Below are 19,485 nucleotides of genomic sequence, written 5' to 3'. Positions count from 1 at the left end.
ACTCTCTCCACCTCTTTTATTCACCGCTCAGGTCCACTCTCTCCACCTCTTTTATTCACCGCTCAGGTCCACTCTCTCCACCTCTTTTATTCACCGCTCAGGTCCACTCTCTCCGCCTCTTTTACTGACCGCTCAGGTCCACTCTCTCCACCTCTTTTATTCACCGCTCAGGTCCACTCTCTCCGCCTCTTTTACTGACCGCTCAGGTCCACTCTCTCCACCTCTTTTACTGACCGCTCAGGTCCACTCTCTCCGCCTCTTTTACTGACCGCTCAGGTCCACTCTCTCCACCTCTTTTATTCACCGCTCAGGTCCACTCTCTCCGCCTCTTTTACTGACCGCTCAGGTCCACTCTCTCCGCCTCTTTTATTCACCCCTCAGGTCCACTCTCTCCACCTCTTTTATTCACCGCTCAGGTCCACTCTCTCCACCTCTTTTATTCACCGCTCAGGTCCACTCTCTCCACCTCTTTTATTCACCGCTCAGGTGCACTCTCTCCACCTCTTTTATTCACCGCTCAGGTCCACTCTCTCCGCCTCTTTTACTGACCGCTCAGGTCCACTCTCTCCACCTCTTTTACTGACCGCTCAGGTCCACTCTCTCCGCCTCTTTTACTGACCGCTCAGGTCCGCTCTCTCTGCCTCTTTTATTCACCGCTCAGGTCCACTCTCTCCGCCTCTTTTACTGACCGCTCAGGTCCGCTCTCTCCGCCTCTTTTACTGACCGCTCAGGTCCACTCTCTCCGCCTCTTTTACTGACCGCTCAGGTCCACTCTCTCCACCTCTTTTATTCACCGCTCAGGTCCACTCTCTCCACCTCTTTTATTCACCGCTCAGGTCCACTCTCTCCGCCTCTTTTACTGACCGCTCAGGTCCACTCTCTCCACCTCTTTTATTCACCGCTCAGGTCCACTCTCTCCGCCTCTTTTACTGACCGCTCAGGTCCACTCTCTCCGCCTCTTTTACTGACCGCTCAGGTCCACTCTCTCCACCTCTTTTATTCACCGCTCAGGTCCACTCTCTCCACCTCTTTTATTCACCGCTCAGGTCCACTCTCTCCGCCTCTTTTACTGACCGCTCAGGTCCACTCTCTCCACCTCTTTTATTCACCGCTCAGGTCCACTCTCTCCACCTCTTTATTCCCCGCTCAGGTCCACTCTCTCCGCCTCTTTTATTCACGGCTCAGGTCCACTCTCTCTTCCTCTTTTATTCACCGCTCAGGTCCACTCTCTCCGCCTCTTTTATTCACCGCTCAGGTCCACTCTCTCCGCCTCTTTTATTCACGGCTCAGGTCCACTCTCTCTTCCTCTTTTATTCACCGCTCAGGTCCACTCTCTCCACCTCTTTTATTCACCGCTCAGGTCCACTCTCTCCGCCTCTTTTATTCACGGCTCAGGTCCACTCTCTCTTCCTCTTTTATTCACCGCTCAGGTCCACTCTCTCCACCTCTTTATTCCCCGCTCAGGTCCACTCTCTCCGCCTCTTTTATTCACCGCTCAGGTCCACTCTCTCCACCTCTTTTATTCACCGCTCAGGTCCACTCTCTCCGCCTCTTTTACTGACCGCTCAGGTCCACTCTCTCCACCTCTTTTATTCACCGCTCAGGTCCACTCTCTCCACCTCTTTTATTCACCGCTCAGGTCCACTCTCTCCGCCTCTTTTACTGACCGCTCAGGTCCACTCTCTCCACCTCTTTTATTCACCGCTCAGGTCCACTCTCTCCACCTCTTTATTCCCCGCTCAGGTCCACTCTCTCCGCCTCTTTTATTCACCGCTCAGGTCCACTCTCTCCACCTCTTTTATTCACCGCTCAGGTCCACTCTCTCCGCCTCTTTTACTGACCGCTCAGGTCCACTCTCTCCACCTCTTTTATTCACCGCTCAGGTCCACTCTCTCCACCTCTTTTATTCACCGCTCAGGTGCACTCTCTCCACCTCTTTTATTCACCGCTCAGGTCCACTCTCTCCGCCTCTTTTATTCACCGCTCAGGTCCACTCTCTCCGCCTCTTTTACTGACCGCTCAGGTCCACTCTCTCCACCTCCTTTATTCACCGCTCAGGTCCACTCTCTCCACCTCTTTTACTGACCGCTCAGGTCCACTCTCTCCACCTCTTTTATTCACCGCTCAGGTCCACTCTCTCCACCTCTTTTATTCACCGCTCAGGTGCACTCTCTCCGCCTCTTTTATTCACCGCTCAGGTCCACTCTCTCCACCTCTTTTATTCACCGCTCAGGTCCACTCTCTCCACCTCTTTTATTCACCGCTCAGGTGCACTCTCTCCACCTCTTTTATTCACCGCTCAGGTCCACTCTCTCCGCCTCTTTTACTGACCGCTCAGGTCCACTCTCTCCGCCTCTTTTACTGACCGCTCAGGTCCACTCTCTCCACCTCTTTTACTGACCGCTCAGGTCCACTCTCTCCACCTCTTTTATTCACCGCTCAGGTCCACTCTCTCCACCTCTTTTATTCACCGCTCAGGTCCACTCTCTCCACCTCTTTTATTCACCGCTCAGGTGCACTCTCTCCACCTCTTTTATTCACCGCTCAGGTCCACTCTCTCCGCCTCTTTTACTGACCGCTCAGGTCCACTCTCTCCGCCTCTTTTACTGACCGCTCAGGTCCACTCTCTCCGCCTCTTTTACTGACCGCTCAGGTCCACTCTCTCCGCCTCTTTTACTGACCGCTCAGGTCCACTCTCTCCGCCTCTTTTATTCACCGCTCAGGTCCACTCTCTCCACCTCTTTTATTCACCGCTCAGGTCCACTCTCTCCGCCTCTTTTACTGACCGCTCAGGTCCACTCTCTCCGCCTCTTTTACTGACCGCTCAGGTCCACTCTCTCCGCCTCTTTTACTGACCGCTCAGGTCCACTCTCTCCGCCTCTTTTACTGACCGCTCAGGTCCACTCTCTCCGCCTCTTTTACTGACCGCACAGGTCCACTCTCCACCTCTTTATTCACCCCTCAGGTGCACTCTCTCCGCCTCTTTTACTGACCGCTCAGGTCCACTCTCTCCGCCTCTTTTATTCACCGCTCAGGTCCACTCTCTCCGCCTCTTTTACTGACCGCTCAGGTCCACTCTCTCCGCCTCTTTTATTCACCCCTCAGGTCCACTCTCTCCGCCTCTTTTACTGACCGCTCAGGTCCACTCTCTCCGCCTCTTTTATTCACCGCTCAGGTCCGCTTTCTCCGCCTCTTTATTCACCGCTCAGGTCCACTCTCTCCACCTCTTTTATTCACCGCTCAGGTCCACTCTCTCCGCCTCTTTTACTGACCGCTCAGGTCCGCTCTCTCCGCCTCTTTTATTCACCGCTCAGGTCCACTCTCTCCGCCTCTTTTATTCACCGCTCAGGTCCACTCTCTCCGCCTCTTTTACTGACCGCTCAGGTCCACTCTCTCCGCCTCTTTTATTCACCGCTCAGGTCCACTCTCTCCACCTCTTTTATTCACCGCTCCGGTCCGCTTTCTCCACCTCTTTATTCACCGCTCAGGTCCACTCTCTCCGCCTCTTTTACTGACCGCTCAGGTCCACTCTCTCGGCCTCTTTATTCACCGCTCAGGTCCACTCTCTCCGCCTCTTTTATTCACCGCTCAGGTCCACTCTCTCCGCCTCTTTTACTGACCGCTCAGGTCCACTCTCTCCACTTCTTTTATTCACCGCTCAGGCCCTCTCTCTCCGCCTCTTTTACTGACCGCTCAGGTCCACTCTCTCCGCCTCTTTTATTCACCGCTCAGGCCCTCTCTCTCCGCCTCTTTTACTGACCGCTCAGGTCCACTCTCTCGGCCTCTTTATTCACCGCTCAGGTCCACTCTCTCCGCCTCTTTTATTCACCGCTCAGGTCCACTCTCTCCGCCTCTTTTATTCACCGCTCAGGTCCACTCTCTCCACCTCTTTTATTCACCGCTCAGGTCCACTCTCTCCGCCTCTTTTATTCACCCCTCAGGTCCACTCTCTCCACCTCTTTTATTCACCGCTCAGGTCCACTCTCTCCGCCTCTTTTATTCACCGCTCAGGTCCACTCTCTCCGCCTCTTTTATTCACCGCTCAGGTCCACTCTCTCCGCCTCTTTTACTGACCGCTCAGGTCCACTCTCTCCGCCTCTTTTATTCACCGCTCAGGTCCACTCTCTCCACCTCTTTTATTCACCGCTCCGGTCCGCTTTCTCCACCTCTTTATTCACCGCTCAGGTCCACTCTCTCCGCCTCTTTTACTGACCGCTCAGGTCCACTCTCTCGGCCTCTTTATTCACCGCTCAGGTCCACTCTCTCCGCCTCTTTTATTCACCCCTCAGGTCCACTCTCTCCGCCTCTTTTACTGACCGCTCAGGTCCACTCTCTCCACCTCTTTTATTCACCGCTCAGGTCCACTCTCTCCGCCTCTTTTACTGACCGCTCAGGTCCACTCTCTCCACCTCTTTTATTCACCCCTCAGGTCCACTCTCTCCGCCTCTTTTATTCACCGCTCAGGTCCACTCTCTCCGCCTCTTTTATTCACCCCTCAGGTCCACTCTTTGGAGAGACAAACAGCATTAGAATAAAGAGTAGTCCAGAAAGAGGAGGGATCAGACAAGAGAGAAATGCAAAGCAGACTAAGGCGGGGTTCAAGTGCATGCACGTAAATAGACAGAGCATGACAAGTAAGGTTGGTGAGCTGCAGGCACAAGTTCCCACATGGGGTTATGATATGGTAGCAATAATGGAGACCTGGCTCAAAAAAGGAATGGGACAGGAATGGAAACTAAACATTCCTGGTTACAATGTATTCAGGAAGAATAGGGAAGGAAAATAGGTGGAGGGGTTTGGGTGGCAGTATTGATCAAAGATACTGTTACAGCCTTGGAAAGGGATGATGTGCCTGAGGGTTCAAGATGGAATCTATTTGGTTATGGTTAAGGAGCAGAAGAGGACTTGTGCTGGGTGTACACTATAGACCACCAAATAGTGGGAAGGAGATGGAGGAGCAAATCTGCAAACCAATTTCAGAAAGATGCAAAAACAATAGGGTATTGATAATGGGGGGACTTCAATTATCCTATTATGGACTGAGAAAAAAAAAGTGTCAAGAGCAAGGAGGGGGAGGAATTCCTGAATTGTGTACAGGAGAACTTTTTTTGCACAGTATGTTTCTAGCCCAATGAGGACGGAAGCAGTGCTGGATCCAGTTCTGGAGAATTAAGTGGGGCAAGTGGAGCATGTTTCAGTAGGAGAGCAGTGATCACAATAATTAGGTTTGGAGTCATTATGGAAAGAGACAAGGAACAAAGATGAAGATACTCAAGTAAAGATAGCTAATTTCAGTGAGTTGAAAAGGGATCTTGCCCAGATGAATTGGAAGCAAAGATTGGTAGGTAAAACAATAATTGAACAATGGGAGGCCTTCATGGAGGAGATAGTTCAGGTACAGACTAACCACACTCTTATGAAGGGGAAAGGAAGGGAATCAAAAGCTAGAGCTCCCTGGATGACAAAAGATATTGAGATTAAAATGAAACAGAAAAAGGAGGCTGATGATAAATGGAAGGTTACATTATAACAATGACTACACGTCAAAAATATTTGATTGGCTGTAAAGCACTTTGGTCATGAAAGGCACTATAAAAATGCAAGTCTTTCTTTTTTACAATAATCAAGCAGAACACAGAAAGTGCAGTGGAGAACTGAAAAAGGAAATATAAGGGGCAAAGAGTGTGTATAAGAAAAGACTAGCAGGTAACATGAAAGGAAACACAAAGTCTTTTATAAACATAGAAAGAATAAAAGGATAGTCGAAGGGTGTGGCCAATTAGGGACCAAAATGGAAATCTTCTTGTGGAGACAGAAAACATGGTTAAGTACTTTGCATCACAAAAGAAAATGCTGCCAATGAAGTAGAATATAGGATAATAATAGTTAACGAGGAGGTACTTAAAAGGTTGGCAACGCTCAAAGTAGGAAAGGTTGCTGAGGGAAGTAAGGGTGGAAATAGCAGAGGATCTAGCCACAGTCTTTCAATCCTCCTTGGATACGGGAGTGGTGCCAGAGGACTGGAGGATTGTAAATGTTACATTCTTGTTCAAAAAAGGAAAAAGGGATAAATCCAGTAACTACAGGCCAGTCAGCTGAACATTGGTGGTAGGGAAACTTTTAGAGACCATAATCCGGAACAAAATTAATTGTCACTTGGAAAAAAATGGGTTAATAGATGAAAGCCAGCACAGATGTGTTAAAGGCAAATCGTGTCTGACAAACTTGATTGAGTTCTTTGATAAAGTAATGGAGACGGTTGATGAGGATAGTCATAGAATGATTACAACACGGAAGGAAGCCATTCGAAAGGAGAAAGAAAAATTCTTAAAGCGAGAATGACAAACTTCTCCTTCTGTAAGAATCTACCACAAAAGGAATTTGGACTGTTTCAATTTATTTCCCAGAGGCTATGGATTTGGAACCAAATTGTCAAAGTCATTCTGAGAGGCCACCAGGATAGGTGGTGTGGGAAGTGAAAATGTCACACCAGTACAATGTGCAGTAGGAGGTACTTTTCTGACACGAGGGTTGAAGTAGTGTACGGGGAACACCACCAGAATACTTCACAACAAGCATATCAATATTGTTTTCATTTGAAGTTAATGATTACACCTAATCCTTATCATTTAAAAAAAATCACCTAATAAAGAATAAACAAAAAACAGTGAAGAGCTGTGGGTATGGTTAATATCTACTAACCATAACTAATTTATGATTTCATCACGAGTTTTCAAGTCAGCCCACTCATGAGATAATCACATCACCTTAACCGTATATCCTCAATATATTATTATTCTTTGCTCCAAGGAAAATGACCTGACTTCTTCAATCCATCTCCATAGTACTTCCAGGTGAATCACTCCTCTATGAATGTGCCTAACTACTCTTCTGTGCACTGTTTCCAGAACATTTGTATTTTCTCTTCAAAATGGGATGAATACACAACGCATAATGTGAAATTCAGCCCTTAATAAGCTTTAAGTAAGCTTTAAGGATTAGACTCATGTTCAATGACAGGCTGGAGGAAATGGTTGATGATAAATATTATTAGTTCTTTCAAAAACTTGTAAGAAATAAGATATTTAAAGACTAACTTCACAATTGACAATCCAATTTGAGCCACTCAACAATTACAGTTTTAGAGGACCTGTGATATGAGAGAGAAGTATGAAAGAACATTTCATTGCTTATCAATTTAGAATTTGGAGTTTCAGTTGGTAATTCATAGGACAGTTTAACTGGTTCAGCATTCTGAATGCAGATTATCAATCAAGTATTTTATTAGCTGAAGAGCAATATACCAGAAGCAGCTAGATTTTGACACATACAGACAAGTTGCAGGAAATCAGTAATGCTTTTGCCTGCTGTAGCTAAGGTTTAAGCTCCTCATTTATTTTATGCTTTATTAATTTACATTTCAAATTCATCTGAATGACTCCTAGGAATGGTCACTTAGCAAATGGAACATCCTTTAAATTTCTACACATTACTTGTATTGCCAAATTCATCTGAATGACTCCTATGAATGGTCAATTAGTGAATGGAACTTTCTTTTAAATTTCAACGCCTAGTTTCATATGATTCATTCGGACCTTGAACTGAAGTCATGTCTGAACACTGAGTGGGGAATAGTCCAATTGCCAATCTTCTTTCTTTATATTGATATTGAAAAATTCAAGAAGAACTAAATAACTTGCAAAAGATTTAGTATTCTGAAAAAGTTGACAGTATTACAACTGCATACACAAAACTTGAAGTATCAATCTGGTTAACTTACTTTTCTCATGGTTACGATGATGACATCGGAGCAGAAATTGCTCTCGAAATAACGGAGAGCTCTCAACAGCGCTCTCCGTTGTTAGTGGTGAAATGGAGGAGCAAGTTCCGGCGTTTGCACATGCACAGTGAAACGCAGAAATGCTCCTACTGGTTCACCGGTGATATGACAGCTTCGAATTAAAGGTATATCGCACGCTGCAATCAGTGAAATCATTGAAAAAGTCCAAACTTGCTTATCCACCCAGCTGGAAAATAACTAATTACGCCACAAAACAGGAACGCTTAAAAATACAGGTCTAAACTAAGTTTTAACAGCGCGGTAAGTCTTAATGACTGCCAAACAACTAAAAATTAACTTTTAAAAATGTGGAGTCTCATTATTCCTTATTTTAATAGTTTATGGTCATAAAAAATGTTTTTTTAATTTTTTTTACTTTTCCCTTCTGTCTCTTTTATTTAATTCAATTATTTCTTACCCTCTTTTTTATTCCTGTTTTTACATTGATTTTAATGTTGTAACTTTCATTTCCTGGTTTAACATTCTAAGCCTGCAGAGACAGTGAACACAGCATGTCAAAAATGCTGCGATCTGATTGGTTGAGAGGAGAGATTGATCCTCTCGCTTCTCCCAAGGTCCTAGCTTCGCTTGAACTGACCCTGGGCTCTTCTCCACTTCCTAGTCAAGGAACTGCCTGAAGTTTGTGGCTTAGTATAAATCTATGGAGCGGTGAGGAGCATTGGTTCGTCACTCTGAGTGATTTCTACCCCAATAGATTTAGGTGACAATTGCTATAAAGTCCCCCAAACTGTAGTTCTTTTCTAATAAATTATTATTATTCACCCTAACCAGTCTCCATACTTTGATGTAGAGGTTTCACTGATTTTCTTGCATTTATCCAAAGCCTAACAACTCAGAACAACTGTCAACATGTCTCTAAAACACCTGAAAGAACAGAACTAAATTTCTACACATAACTTGCATTTTAGCTATTGTAACTACAAAGGCCTTGAAATTATTTAATCTAAATATTAATTGTTTTTTTATTCATTCATGGGATGTGGGCGTCGCGGGCAAAGTCAGCATTTATTGCCCATCCTTAATTGCCCTTGAGAAGGTGGTGGTGAGCCGCCTTCTTGAACCGCTGCAGTCCGTGTGGTGAAGGTTCTCCCAAAGTGCTGTTAGGAAGGGAGTTCCAGGATTTTGACCCAGCGACGATGAAGAAATGGCGATTTATTTCCAACTCAGGATGGTGTGTGACTTGGAGGGGAACGTGCAGGTGGTGGGAACCTGCCTTGTGTTGCCTTGGTGAGTTGCTGCAGTGCATCCTGTAGATGGTACACACTGCAGCCACGGTGCACCGGTGGTGAAGGGAGTGAATGTTTAGGGTGGTGGATGGAGTGCCAATCAAGTGGGCTGCTTTGTCCTGGATGCTGTCGAGCCTCTTGAGTGTTGTTGGAACGTCACTCATCCATCCATCACACTCCTGACTTGTGCCTTGTAGATGGTGGAAAGGCTTTGGGGAGTCAGGAGATGAGTCACTCACCGCAGAATTCCTAGCCTCTCACTTGCACTTGTAGCCACTTAACTGGACCAGCCACCATTTATGTGGCTGGTCCAGTTAAGTTTCTGGTCAATGGTGGGGGATTCAGCGATGGTAATGCTGTTGAATGTCAAGGGGAGGTGGTTAGACTCTCTTGTTGGAGATGGTCATTGCCTGCCACTTGTCTGGCGCGAATGTTACTTGCCACTTATCAGCCCAAGCCTGGATGCTGTTCAGGTCTTGCTGCATGCGGGCACGGACCGCTTCATTACAAACACTTAACATGCTGGTACAAAATTCCTTTGTCCACAATATTAACAGAGGCTTTAACCACTTTATTTTAAAGAACTGGGTCGATCAAAAATTCAAAATAGCTTGTTTTCTTAGGAACAATGTTTCTATCCCATTGTGATAGTAGCCTCAATCATGGTCAGAGTTTACAAGGACACAGGAAACAGAGGATAAACCTTTAGTATGTGGCATAAAACCTTGCATTATGGGCAACTTTTCTGAATAAAAGTAGAAAACATTTATAGTTGATGGACAGAAAATCCACTCAATAAGTATTTCTGGTTCCAGTGGCCAAGAAGTGAACATCACACAGAGAATATGGTGGAAACAGTGAATATGCTCATTCTGCAGACTTTTCAAGTATTTGATTGAACCACAAATATAATTAAAACTCAATTTATAACAATTGAACTTAAAATTAATATAATTTGGTAATTTTTTTCAATGTATAATTTTATTCATAAGAAGTATAAAATAGCCCCCCTACCAAGATTTGAAACTAATTCCAAAGATTAACCATGTATACACGCACTAATGGCTCAATGCCGCTTTTGAGGTTAAACTACATCTGTTTATGCTTGCAGCCTATTTATACTTGGAGATGTGTGTCTGACCTGCACACACCCATTCTCTCTCCCACTTACAAATGAGCTCATAAGTCCTAAGTCATCCATTTACTCTCGATCTGCAATAGGATGAATGGGTAGAATTTAGATTGGCACTTTAGGTAAGAGTATGGTTTCTGCAGAACCACCAAATTAGCTGATTTTGCCAACTGCTGCTTTTCTAAGTGGTGCTGTTTAACTTTAGGACATTTGAATTCAAATGGGACAATTAAGGGGTCACAGATACAGATACCATTTAACCCAAAGTTATTTCCCCTAAAGGTTCTATAATTAATGTGCTTGAATAACTCAGGAGATTAAGACACTGTTAAAGTTCGATTCCCTCTACTGGATTTAAGCACCAGTGCCTAAAACTGTTAATAGTTATACGCAATATAAGCTTTTCTGGTTGGTCATATGAAAAATTGAGAAAAAGTGAAAAAGCAGAAATGTGGTTAATGAATCCAGTCTTGTCTAGATCAGACAAGAATTTTGTTTACTGCTGAGCAAAGGGTTTTCAGGCACTGTGAGGCAAGATTAATTTACTTGGAACAATTCAGGCAGATGTTGCTAAAAAGGTTAAGGAACCTACTGTATTGGGCAAAAGGACAAAACTGAAGTAACAATAGCATGTTATCATTGAAATATATACGGGATAAGTGAAATCATGTTTTTAATTCATAGTAAACAAGCTGTAGATCACAGTCCATTCACATCACAGCATTAACCAGCTTTAAGATGATCATTCCTTCATGTTGTAAAATGAAATTAGTCCATTCTGTTAAACTTCATGAACTCCAAACATTCCAAAGTACAACTTTAACATTTCCCAGATAATCACAGGGTTGTAAATTCATACAAACATACGAACAAGAACGGACAGGAAAAGACCCTCTGGTCCGTCTAGCCTGTCCCACACAATTATGTTGCCTTGTGCATCACAATATATACACTCCCCACCTCATCTGAAAGCCATGTGATCTCCTGAGAAAGGCAAAAACACAGATAAAAACCCAGGCCAATTTGGAAAAAAAATCTGGAAAATTCCTCTCCGACCCCCACCCCCCCCAAACCTTAGGCAATCAAAACTAGTCCAGGAGACCACTCTTGCCCTGATTAATGTCACCCAGTACCTACCTTTTGTAAGAGGTGATCTCCCCCCCTCCAACCAGAAACAGGTCCAGCTCTCGCTTGAAGGCTGCGAGTCAGGCAAGTATGAGGGTCCAGGACACAGTGATGAAGGATTTTCAGCCTTTGCCCTTGTCCAACAGGTACGAGGCACTTGCTACCTGTATGGATGAGATCAAAGACTGCAGGGAGGATGGGCAAACTGATCACGGCAACATGGTACAGGAGACGATTCAAGTGGGGGGAGTAAAAAGGAATGTGGTAGTGGTAGGGGATAGATACTGTTCTCTGAAGCCACGACTGGGAGTCCCGAAGTCTGTGTTGCCTGCCCGGTACCAGGTTTAAGGACATTTTCTCACAGCTAGAAAGGAACTTGGAGCATGACGGGGGGGATCCAGTTGTCGTGGTCCACGTAGGAACCAACAACATAGGTAGAACTAGAAATGAGGTTCTATCGAAGGAGTTTGAGGAGCTGGGGACCAAATTAAAAAGCAGGACCTCAAAGGTAATAATCTTCGGATCACTACCTGAGCCACGCGCAAATTGGCATAGGGACAAACGGATTAGATGGTTAAATGCGTAGCTGAAAGAGTGGTGTGGGAAGCAGGGGTTTCAATACATGGGGCACTGGCACCAATAATGGGGAAGGAGAGAGCTGTTCCATTGGGATGGGTTCCACTTAAACCGGGCTGGGACCAGTGTCATAGAGTCATAGAGTTATACAGCACGGATAGAGGCCCTTCGGCCCATCGTGTCCGTGCCGGCCATCAGCCCTGTCTACTCTAATCCCATATTCCAGCATTTGGTCCGTAGCCTTGTATGCTATGGCATTTCAAGTGCTCATCCAAATGCTTCTTGAATGTTGTGAGGGTTCCTGCCTCCACAACCCTTTCAGACAGTGAGTTCCAGACTCCAACCACCCTCTGGGTGAAAAAGTTCTTTCTCAAATCCCCTCTAAACCTCCCGCCTTTTACCTTGAATCTATGTCCCCTTGTTATAGAACCCTCAACGAAGGGAAAAAGCTCCTTAGTATCCATCCTATCTGTGCCCCTCATAATTTTGTACACCTCAATCATGTCCCCCCTCAGCCTCCTCTGCTCCAAGGAAAACAAACCCAATCTTCCCAGTCTCTCTTCATAGCTGAAGCGCTCCAGCCCTGGTAACATCCTGGTGAATCTCCTCTGCACCCTCTCCAAAGCGATCACATCCTTCCTGTAGTGTGGCGACCAGAACTGCACACAGTACTCCAGCTGTGGCCTAACCAGTGTTTTATACAGCTCCATCATAACCTCCTTGCTGGCAAATCGAATAACTAGGGCAGTAGATAGGGCTTTAAACTAATAAGGAGTGGGTGGGGCGGGGGGTGGGGGGGGAGGATTCAAGTAAGTGTAATTTTATTAGTCTAAAAAGGAAAGTCAAGGCTGTAGAGCAGAGTAGCGATTTGGGTAAAAACAAGCAGAGTGTGTCAGGAAGGGACAGAGTTTAACAAAGATAATAGGGCATTAGTGACTAAGGTCAAATCAGGGAAAAATAGTAAAAAGTTATAAATTAAAGTTACTGTATCTGAATGCACAAAGCATTCATAACAAAATAGATGAATTAGTGGTACAAATAGAGATAAACTGGTTTAATCTAATAGCCATTACTGAGACGTGGTTACAGGGTGACCGAGGTTATGAACTAAATATTCCAGGGTACTTGACTGTTAGAAAAGACAGGCAAAATGGAAAAGGATGAGGGCTAGCCCTGATAATAAAGGAAGAGATAAAGGCAGTAGTCAGAAAGGATCTTAGCTCAGAAAATCAGGATGTAAAATCAGTATGGGTGAAGCTAAGAAATAACAAGGGGCAGAAAACACTGGAGAGAGTATTTACCGGCCCCCCAATAGATATAGTGTTGGACAGAGTATAAATCAATAAATTAGAAGAGCATGTAACAAGGGTAATACAGTAATCGTGGGGGACTTTAATCTTCATATAGTTCATATAGACTAGGCAAACCAAATTGGCCAAAGTAGTTTGGAGGATGAGTTCATGGAATGCATTCAAGACAGTTTTCTAGAACAATATGTCGAGGAACCAACTAGGGATCAGGCTATTTTAGATCTTGTATTGTGTAATGAGACAGGATTAATTAGTAATCGTATAATAAAGGATCCTCTGGGGAAGAGTGATCATAATATGATAGAATTTCATATTGAGTTTGAGAGTGATGTAGTTAAGTCCGAAACTAGGGTCTTAAATTTAAACAAGGCCAATTGCGTAGGTATGAGGGGCAAGTTGCCTAAGGTAGATTGGGAAATTAGATTAACGGATATGGGGGTAGATTAGCAATGGCAAACATTTAAAGTAATATTTCATAATTCTCAGCGAATATACATACCCTTGAGGAATAAAAACTCCACAGAAAAAGTGATCCAACCGTGATTAACTAGAGAAGTTAAGCATAGTATTAGATTAAAAGAAGAGGCTTACAATGTTGCCAAAAAGAGTAGTAAGCCTGAGGATTGGGAGGGTTTTAGAAATCAGCAAAGGATGACCAAGAAATTGATAAAGATGAAGAAAATTGAATATGAGAGTAAACTAGCAAGAAATATAAAACAGATTGTAAGACCTTCTACAAGTATATAAAAAGGAAGAGATTAGCAAAAGTAAACGTGGGTCCCTTAGAGGCAGAGACAGGAGAAATTATAATGGAGAATAAGGAAATGGCTGAGACGCTAAATAAATATTTTGTATCTGTCTTCACAGTAGAAGACACAAAAAACATACCGGAAACTGTGGAGAACCAGGGGTCTAATGAGAGGGAGGAACTTAAAATAATTAAGATTAGTAAAGAAAAAGTTTTAGAAAAATTAGTGCAACTAAAAGCCGACAAATCCCCTGGACCTGATGGCCTACATCCTAGGGTTTTAAAAGAGGTGGCTACAGAGATAGTGGATGCATTGGTTTTGATCTTCCAGAATTCCCTAGATTTTAGAATGGTCCCCTTGGATTGGAAGGTAGCAAATGTAACCCCGCCATTCAAGAAAGGAGGGAGAGAGAAAACAGGGAACTATAGGCCAGTTAGCCTGATATCAGTAGTAAGGAAAATGCTAGAATCTATTATTAAGGATGTAGTAACAGGGCACTTAGAAAATCATAATATGATTGATTAGGCAGAGTCAACACGGTTTTATTAAAGGGAAATCGTGTTTGACAAATCTATTAAAGTTTTTTGAGGGTGTAACTAGCAGGGTAGATAAGGGGGAACCAGTGGATGTAGTATATTTGGATTTTCAAAAGTCATTTGATAAGGTGCCACATAAGAGGTTGTTACACAAAATTAGGGCTCATGGGATTGGGGGTAATATATGAGCACGGAAAGAAGATTGGTTAACAGACAGAAAACAGAGAATAGGAATAAACAGGTCATTTTCGGCTTGCAACTAGTGGGGTGCCACAGGGATTGGTGCTTGGGCCTCAACTATTTACAATCTATATTAATGATTTAGATGAAGGGACCGAGTTTTCTGACAATACTAAGCTAGGTGGGAAAGTAAGCTGTGAGGAGGATGGAAAGAGTCCTCAAAGGGATATAGAAAGGTTAAGAGAGTGGGCAAGAAGGTGGCAGATGGAGTATAATGTTGGGAAATGTGAGGTTATTCACTTTGGTAGGAAAAACAGAAAAATAGAATATTTTTTAAATGGTGACAAACTATTAAATGTTGGTGTCAGAGGGATTTGGGTGTCCTTGTACACGAAACACAGAAAGTTAACATGCAGGTAAAGCAACCAATTAGGAAGGCAAACAGTATGTTGGCCTTTATTACAAGTGGGGTTGGAGCACAAGAGTAAGGAAGTCTTGCTGCAACTGTACAGGGCTTTGGTTAGGCCACACCTGGAGTACTGTGTACAGTTTTGGTCTCCTTACCTAAGGAAGGATATACTTGCCTTAAAGGCGGTGCAACAAAGGTTCACTAGATTAATTCCTGGGGTGAGAGGCTTGTCCTGTGAAGAAAGATTGAGTGGAATGGGTTTATACTCTCTGGAGTTTAGAAGAATCAGAGGTGATCTCATTGAAACATATAAGATTCTAAGAGGGCTTGACAGGGTAGATGCTGAGAGGATGTTTCCCCTGGCTGGAGAGTCTAGAACTAGGAGGCATAGTCTCAGGATAAGGGGTCGGACATTTAGGAATGAGATGAAGAGGAATTTCTTCACCCAGAGGGTCGTGAATCTTTGGAATTCTCTACTCCAGAGGGTTGTGGATGCTCAGTCGTTGAGTATATTAAAGACTGAGAACAATAGATTTTTGGACTCTAAGGGAACCAAGGGATATGGAGATTGGGCAGGAAAGTGGAGTTGAGGTCGAAGATCAGCCATGATCTTATTGAATGGTGGAGCAGGTTCAAGGGGCCATATGGCCTACTCCTGCTCCTATTTCCTATGTTCTTAATTCAGTGAATCAGCATTCACTGCACGAGCTGGCAGCCTATTCCAGAGGTCCATTATTCTCGTGATATCTAACCTAGATCTAGCCATTAATAATTTGAGATTGTGACTCCTGGTCCTCCCTAACCTATTTAATTGAAATAAGCCATCGACACAAATACAATCTATTCCCTTCATCATCTTATAAACTTCAATCAAATCACCCCTAACTCTACGCTTCTCTAGAGTCTATCTTGATAACTAAGATGCTTCAAAGTGGGAATTAATCCAGTGGCCCTCCTCTGCACCATTTCCAAAGCCTCAATATCACTCACAATGGGGAATTATGTGACACAGTGAAATGAAAATCTCCACTGTCTGTTGGTGGTCCTATGTGAAATGATCACCACTTGGCATAGGTCTGAAGCACAAAGCTGCACTCAATTCAACAACAATTTCAGTTACATAAAGCTCCTCATACTATTCCCAAATCAACAACAGTCACTAAATTCTCACTTTTCACACAGAATAGCTGATGTAGCAAATAGAATAATATCACCTTAGTGCACAAGACGAACTCTTCTGCAATTCAGGACGGGTAGACATGGTTATACTTTACAACTAATCATGTTTAAGTCTAACCTGAGAGCTCTTGATGCTGACACTGCATGCGTGATATGGGAGTGTTTACTCTGCACTGGTATCCCTCATCTTGTTAAACACAAAGAAAAAAAATCACCAAACAAAAAAGAGAATTTTTTCTAAGTAATAATGCTTTCCTTCAGGATTGTGAATTACACAGTTCAAAAAATCTTTTTTGTAAACCAAGGAGCTTGATAAAACAAGGAGCTTATATATTTACATTGGGTCAGAAATCGTTTGCGAAATAATGGTGAGCTCATCAGCATTCACCGTTGTTAGTGGTGAAATGGAGGAGCAAGTTCCAGCATTTGCACAAACGCAGTGAAACACGGAAATCCGGAACTCGCTCCTAGTGGTTCAACAGAGAATTAAAGGAACCTCGCTCGCTGCAATCAGAGAAATCACTGAAAATGTGCCAACTTGCTTATTGGCCCAGCTGGAAAGTAACTAATTACACCACCAAACAGGTACGCTTAAAAATACGGGTCTCAACTAAGTTTTAACAGCATGGTAAGTCTCAATGATTGCCAAACAACTAAAGATTAACTTTTTAAAGATGTGGAGTCTCATTACTCCTTATTTTAATAGTCTTTGGTCATTAAAAAAACAATTAATTAAAAAAATTATTTTTTTAAAACTTTTCCCTTCTGTCTCTATTATTTGATTCAATTATTTCTTACCCTCTCTTTGTCTCGCTCTCTTTAACTGCTTTTATATTGATTTTAATGTTGTAATTTTCATTTCCTGGTTTAACGTTCCAAACCTGCAGAGACAGTGAACGCAGCTTGTCAAAAATGCTGCGATCTGATTGGTTGCGAGGAGAGATCGATCCTCTCACTTCTCCCAGGGTCCTAGCTTCGCCTGAATTGACGTTGGGCTCTTCTCCGCTTCCTATTCGAGGAAGTGTCCAAAGAAAAGTAAGTTTGTGGGTTAGTATAAATCTGTGGAGTGGCGAGGAGTGTTGGTTTGAGCAATTTCTACCCCATTGACTTATACAATATCTTGTAGTGGTGTCCCTCAGCGATCTGTACTGGGTTCTCAGCTTTTCACTATATTTATAAATGACTTGGATGAAGGAAGATAGATCCATATAAAAAAGTTTGCTGACGACACTAAGTTAGGTGGCACGGTAAATCATGTAGATGGGAGCAGAAAGTTGCAAAGGGACATTGATAGATTAGGTGAGTGGGCAAAACTGTGGCAGATGTTTGATGTGGGAAATTGTGAGATCATCCACTTTGGACCTAAGAAAGATAGATCAGAATATTTTCTAAATGGCGAGAAGCTAGGAACTGTGGATGAGCAGAGAGATTTAGGGGTCCAAGTACAGAAATCACTAAAAGCTAGTGGACAGGTACAAAATATCATTTAAAAGGCTAATGGAATGTTGTCCTTTATCTCAAGAGGGCTGGAATACAAAGGGGTGAAAGATATGTTACATCTGTATAGAGCTCTGGTGAGACCCGACCTGCATTCAGTTCTGAGCACCGCGCGCCTCAGGAAGGTGGCCTTGGAGAGGATGCAGCGCAGATTCACCAGAATGATACTGGGACCAAAAGAGTTAAATTATGAGGACAGGTTGCATTGACTAGGCTTGTAGTCCCTTGAATATAGAAGATTAAGAGTTTATCTAATTGAGGTGTTTAAGATGGTAAAGGATTTGATAGGGTTGATAGGTAGAAACTATTTCCTCTGGTGTGGAGAAGTCCTGAACAAGGGGGCATAACCTTAGAATTAAAGCTAGGCTGTTCAGAGATGATGTCAGAAAGCACTTCTTTTCAAAAAGGGTAGTGGATATCTGGAACTCTCTCTCCACACCCCCCCCCCCCCCACACCTCCCAAAGCTGTTGAGGCTAGGGGTCAATTGAAAATTTCAAATTTGAGATTGATAGATTTTTGTTAGGCAAGGGTATTAAGGCTTACAGAACCAAGATGCAGATAAGATACAGATCAGCCATGATCTAATTGAATGTTAGAACAGACTTAAGGGTTTGAATGGCTTACTACTGTTCCTATATCAATATTCATAATGTAAGCCATTTGAATAAATACCGTAAGGGCAGAGCCTCAAAATGTCATTAAGGAATTGTTGTATAGGTATTGGTCATTGTACTGTGAAGCCCTTTGAGATGTTTTAAGATGCTAAGGCCCTATACAAATGCAAGTATAATTATGAAAGGTATTACAGGAAAGAAAAATAGGAAGAAAAAAGATATAAAGAACAGAGGTTTTTAAAAAAAATAAAAACGCGAAGTAAAGAACAATTGCTTGTATTTACATAGCATCTTTCATGCCCTCAGAATGTCCCAAAGCATTTCACAGCCAATGAGGTACTTTTGAAGTGTAGTCACTGTTATAACGTAGACAAATGCAGCAGCTAATTTGGGCACAGCAAGATCCCACAGTCAGCAATGAGATAAATATCCAGATAATCTGCCTTTCTTTAAATAGTGCCATGGGACTTTTTACGTTCACCTGAGAGGACAGATGGGATCTCAGTTTAATGTCTCCTGAAAGACAGCACCTCCAACAATGCAGCACTCCCTCAATACTATACTGAGCTGTCAGACTAGATTATGTGTTCAAGTCCCAGAGGCAAGAGTGCTATCACTAAAATAAGGCATACACTTTAGTGAACAAATCTTATTTCTCTTTTTCTCTTCTTTGGTCTACAAGATCAAACAGTATAGAATAAAAAACCCGAATGGCAACTTCTGTCCTTTTTCTCAGTGATAGCCTTCTTTCAGTATTTGTTCCAAAAGTTTAAACATGGCATGTATGTTCTAAAATTACTGTTGTTCACATTTTCATATTTTCTCATTTCATTTCACTTTTCTCTTGCTCTGAAATTAAGTTGTATAATATTAGGATACAGAGACTTAACATTTATTTTAAATGGCAAAGAGAAATTTCAGACAAGCATGTTAAACATTCATGCTCTAGTATCCTATACCATAAATTCAGGGCCTCTGTTTTTTCACCCTTGCTCATCTTTGCTTTGCCTCATTAGATTCTCAGACAAGGTAGGTGACTCAAAGTCAATTGACACCCTTAACAAAGAGCTGGTTGGATATTGGTTGAGAA

The sequence above is a fragment of the Heptranchias perlo genome, chromosome 9 (assembly GCF_035084215.1).
Source record: "Heptranchias perlo isolate sHepPer1 chromosome 9, sHepPer1.hap1, whole genome shotgun sequence".
Lineage (NCBI taxonomy): Eukaryota > Metazoa > Chordata > Chondrichthyes > Hexanchiformes > Hexanchidae > Heptranchias > Heptranchias perlo.
This window is presented reverse-complemented; position numbering follows the sequence as displayed.